We start from the raw sequence: 6000 nt of genomic DNA on the forward strand, positions 1-6000 counted from the left end.
TTATAAAACTTGCCAATAACCCCACAATTAATCTGTCCATGGAAACATGTGCGCATTGAAAAAACAGAAACAGTTATATATATATGTTTTTCAGCTAAATTATTCATCTGACAGTAGCTAAAGGTCTGTTGTCTCTCTAGCGAACCATCTTTCTCTGCACCATGAAAAGGCAGATCGTAACACGTTTGACATAAGATGCAAAGTCAAAATCCCGGGGCTTTCTAATGATTAGCTTCAGCTAAAAGAAGGGAAAGAGAGAGAGCGCGAGAGATAGTTTGTTATTCCACCAGTCAACGCCACAACTAGCATCTGCTGTAGCGTTGACAGACAGGTAGTGTAGAAAGGAACGAGTAATGTGCCCATGGAGCTGAAGGCAAAGACAAATCGTCCAATCCGATCCTTTCCATCACTGAGGATGGGCACTAACAAGAATTTGAAGGGTTTAATGTTACAGAGGTATCATTTTGCACAAATCTAATAAAAGTTTGAGTATGGTAAGGTAAGAGCTTAAAGTGAAAGTGACTGACACATCATAGAAAATCTGTTCTTAAATGTGCCAAAACAGCAAAATGCGGTAAGAGATAATGAGTGAGGCATTTCATGTTAGGGATGTTTAGATGTGATGCATGTCAGAGAACAAGAAAGAATTTTAATAGAGGATAAGATGAAAAGATAAAGGTGCTGTACCAGCTGTTTGGCGAGGGAGGAGTGGCTAGCAGGTCCAGCGGGGGAGTGTGGAAGTCAACCAGACAACTCGGAGGCTAGTCACATACAGTGGGGCAAAAAAGTATTTAGTCAGCCACCGATTGTGCAAGTTCCCCCACTTAAAATGATGACAGAGGTCAGTAATTTGCACCAGAGGTACACTTCAACTGTGAGAGACAGAATGTGAAAAAAAAATCCATGAATTCACATGGTAGGATTTGTAAAGAATTTATTCGTAAATCAGGGTGGAAAATAAGTATTTGGTCAATAACAAAAATACAACTCAATACTTTGTAACATAACCTTTGTTGGCAATAACAGAGGTCAAACGTTTACTATAGGTCTTTACCAGGTTTGCACACACAGTAGCTGGTATTTTGGCCCATTCCTCCATGCAGATCTTCTCGAGAGCAGTGATGTTTTGGGGCTGTCGCCGAGCAACACGGACTTTCAACTCCCGCCACAGATTTTCTATGGGGTTGAGGTCTGGAGACTGGCTAGGCCACTCCAGGACTTTCAAATGCTTCTTACGGAGCCACTCCTTTGTTGCCCGGGCGGTGTGTTGTGGATCATTGTCATGTTGGAAGACCCAGCCTCGTTTCATCTTCAAAGTTCTCACTGATGGAAGGAGGTTTTGGCTCAAAATCTCACGATACATGGCCCCATTCATTCTGTCCTTAACACGGATCAGTCGTCCTGTCCCCTTGGCAGAAAAACAGCCCCATAGCATGATGTTTCCACCCCCATGCTTCACAGTAGGTATGGTGTTCTTGGGATGCAACTCAGTATTCTTCTTCCTCCAAACACGACGAGTTGAGTTTATACCAAAAAGTTCTACTTTGGTTTCATCTGACCACATGACATTCTCCCAATCCTCTGCTGTATCATCCATGTGCTCTCTGGCAAACTTCAGACGGGCCTGGACATGCACTGGCTTCAGCAGCGGGACACGTCTGGCACTGCGGGATTTGATTCCCTGCCGTTGTAGTGTGTTACTGATGGTGACCTTTGTTACTTTGGTCCCAGCTCTCTGCAGGTCATTCACCAGGTCCCCCCGTGTGGTTCTGGGATCTTTGCTCACCGTTCTCATGATCATTTTGACCCCACGGGATGAGATCTTGCGTGGAGCCCCAGATCGAGGGAGATTATCAGTGGTCTTGTATGTCTTCCATTTTCTGATGATTGCTACCACATTTGATTTTTTCACACCAAGCTGCTTGCCTATTGTAGATTCACTCTTCCCAGTCTGGTGCAGGTCTACAATACTTTTCCTGGTGTCCTTCGAAAGCTCTTTGGTCTTGGCCATGGCGGAGTTTGGAGTCTGACTGTTTGAGGCTGTGGACAGGTGTCTTTTATACAGATGAGTTCAAACAGGTGCCATTCATACAGGTAACGAGTGGGGGACAGAAAAGCTTCTTACAGAAGATGTTACAGGTCTGTGAGAGCCAGAGATTTTCCTTGTTTGAGGTGACCAAATACTTATTTTCCACCCTGATTTATGAATAAATTCTTTACAAATCCTACCATGTGAATTTATGGATTTTTTTTTCACATTCTGTCTCTCACAGTTGAAGTGTACCTCTGGTGCAAATTACTGACCTCTGTCATCATTTTAGGTGGGGGAACTTGCACAATCGGTGGCTGACTAAATACTTTTTTGCCCCACTGTAGGTAGAACACTTGGCCTTTTTGGGGGCATTAACAATAACAAGACCATACAAGCCATACATGTCCTGGGGTCAGGTAGATGCCTGTGCCAGCCCGTTACAAAGTTAAGGCCTTTCTGATGAAGAGGTGAGAAGAAAGCAGCATGCTCGTCTGTTATGGCTACGAGAGCGGTCTCCCCTACTACCAAAATGGTGGAAAAACACCCCTCTAGCAGTGCTGTGCCATAATAACAGTTGTTGCAATGCATCAAAGACTATAAAGGTTTTAAAGACTCCCAGAGAGTGTCTCCCTAAAGTGAAATCCACGAGGATTACAACAACATGTTGATCAATAATTACTGGAAACAAAATAGGCTGAAGTGTCATAATAATAAAATATATAAAAGGCACAGAGATGCAGGAATAGCTAAATTAATAAACAGTTACATTAAATTACATTACATTAAAAAGAATGAATGCACTGGCCAGCTCAGCAACAACAAAAGGCCTGAAATCTGTCAATTTGTACGACAGCATATGGACAGAACCAAGAAAAAACAAAGACTAGTCAGCAGGTGTGTCTCACAGCTGAACCCAGGTATTGCTTCTTGTAAGAGCGGCTGGTTGTCACTCTAAAACGGACTATGTGAATGGGAAAGGGCTCAAACAGCTTGATAAGGCGCTCCAGCTTGGTCCAATCACTTGTGAGACATGCGTTCATGTCTGGCTCACTAGCTGTTTTAGTCCAGTGTCAGCAGTCGTCTCAGCAAATTAAAAGTGCTGTTCCAGCACGTGCAACATGCTGGGTTCAGAGCTTTACCACATCTTTTGATCATTTGTGTACCAGCTCCTCTGCTTTAGTTATGAATGGATCAGAAATTTGATGCTTCATGGCATCCTTTAGTGTGACCTGGATTGTTGAGAGCAGACTACACCACATTTTTCTAATTATCTTCTGGTAGCTCAGGTTCATAGAAAGCAAAAAGAGAAAACAGGATGTTATTAATAAATTAATTAATCAATGAGAAGCAAAAAATAGTTATAAAAACAGCCTGACAGACCCATAAAAAATGCTTTTAATTCTGTTTTGATCCAGGCATCTGTTCCAGTCCTCTTTCACGAGTGTTTTTTTTTAGTTTCTACTTTTCCATATACATCTTAGCCCCTTTAATAGCAAGCAGATCCACATGTTTTTTATTTTGGTTCAAGTGGAGCGCTAAACATCTTGAGCGCAGCTGACTGAAACAGTGCACATCCCACTCTCAATAAACATATTGAACTACAATTCTTCCTCCCCCTTTGCGCCTGTGAGTTATCAGGTAACCAACGGAAACACTGCCTTCATGTTTTCCTTTGCCTTTCCATAGTTTAGCTTCTTTTGCTGCAGGGTGTGCTCTCTTACCTTCTTCAGGTTAGCTAGGTTAGCTGGGTTTTCTGAGATGGACGTTCCCACTTTGGGATTTTGTCATCTCAGAATATTCCAAATATTCTGTTTACATCCATTACAAGGCACTTACTCTCATCTTAAACAAAGTCATATTCAGTGTATTCCCAATGTTGTATGTTGATGGAAAATTTTATTATTTTATAAACCAGTTTTATTCCTGGTCTTTGCGTTCATCCCTAATCAAATTAATATATATGTGGAAATATACAAGCAAGAGCAGCACGGTTGTGCAGTGGTTAGCTTTACAGCAGAGCAGTACTGTGAAGTCCTAAACAGTGTTGATCAACCTACTTGAAAATAGGAATTAGTTACTAATTACTGATTACCACTCCAAGAAAGTAATCCCATTACTTACTGATTACATAATTTTAAAAGTAATTATTTACCTTATTACTAAAAACATGATACACAAGCTGAATACCTAATAAAGCACTAGACCTTTTAGCTCAATTTCATTTTTTATGCATAATCCTTCATATAACATTTAATAAAATAAAAAAGTCTCTTTTTAAAACTTGTTTTATTAGTTTTAATCTTTTAACTTTATGCACATTGCATCAAGCAAAAATTAAATTATATGCAACAGTCTTTGACTTGAAGAAAGTTGTTTAACATTTAAACCCATTTCTTTGCATATTATAGCACATAAAATAAAATATTTTTTTGTGTTTACACTCACTCTTTTAAATAGATGCAAGTAAAACACAGTAAAAAAATAAGCAAAATCAAAGACTCGGCAGCACTAAGGCCTGTTGCTCTTAAATCTATTTTCACCTGTTTAGCAGGAGTGGGGCCGGTGGAGGTTTTTGTCACTTTCTGCGGAATCAAACTCAAAATAATGTCAGTACTTCCACGCTTTAAACGCTGCACAGTCGTACTGTTCTCCCGCACTCCATATTATCCATTGTTGATCTGCACGCCTCTGTTGTTGCCACGGGCGTCGCACACTCATACGTCATTGTCATGAGACACTCTCACAAACAAAATCACGGTTTAGTGACGTAGTAACGTAGTAATGTAGTAACGTAGTAACACAGCGTGCTTATGGGAAAGTAACAGTAATCTAATTACTTTTTTGCAATAGTAATCCCTTACTTTACTCGTTACTTGAAAAAAGTAATCGGATCTCTAGTCCTACAGACCTTGTAGTACCAAATAACCCCAGTAGAGCACTATGCTCTCTGACAGGTGGCTTACTTGTAGTAAGATATCAAAGTAGGATATTGTAGTAGTAGGTACTGCTACAGTACTACTGTTTCCCTCCTCTTACTCCCAACCAGTTGAGACAGATGGCCCCGCCCCTTCCTGCTGGAATTTTCTTCCTGTTAAAAAGAGGTTTTTCCTTCCCGCTGTCACCAAAGCACTTTGGGTCATATGATTGTTGGGGTTTTCTCTCTTTGCATTATTGTAGGGTCGTTGTCTTATTTTTTTCACTTTTACTTAAGTAAAGATGTTGACACAGCACTGCAACTTTTACTGGAGTATTTATTAACACAAGTATCTGTACCTCTACAGTTACGTTATGTATACTTTTGCCACCTCTGAAAAAGGCAAACATGACCCAGGTTACCAGATATGCACAGTGCTTGTGAAGGACTTTGAGACCTAGGTCCTTAAGCTAAATGTGTTTGACAGTTCAACTGTAATTTCCCCACAGGAGGAAGAACGTAAAAGCAGCACAACAAATTTGTGCCAACTCATGTCAAAAGATTGCGTGCTATAGCCTTAAATAGAGTATCAGATGACAGACTCTAGCTAGTGATGACAAAGTCAAAGATGCAGAAAGAGTCTAAAGCTGCAGAAAGTCTATGAGCCTCAGCATGAGTTCAGAGGGGAGCTGTTAGGGCAGATTTTGATACAGGGTTCAGTTTTCTGAAAGGGAACCACACTGCACTCACAGTTGACGTGCTCACTCATAATGAGAGTTGATTCGGGACTTAATCATGCATTAAGCCTTTTTGTTGCACCTCCGGCCAACTGATGACACAGTGATCCGACCATCACGCTGTCTCAACCCAACTGCCCCGGGGCTCGACCTCACAGCGTGCAAATGCCATGACGTAAGGTCCGCCTCACCCTGTGTCATGTCACTTTGTGTTTTTCTGGGGGTGTGTTTGTTACAGAGCCGTAAAGGCCTAAAGAAAGGGTGCTGAAAGGTCACAAAGTCAGGTTTCTACACCAGTCAGCTTCCAAATCCTGTAT

This window comes from Rhamphochromis longiceps, linkage group LG19, assembly GCF_057381845.1.
Source record: "Rhamphochromis longiceps isolate RC_006_pf linkage group LG19, R_longiceps_female_GT1.1, whole genome shotgun sequence".
NCBI classification, from domain to species: Eukaryota; Metazoa; Chordata; class Actinopteri; order Cichliformes; family Cichlidae; genus Rhamphochromis; species Rhamphochromis longiceps.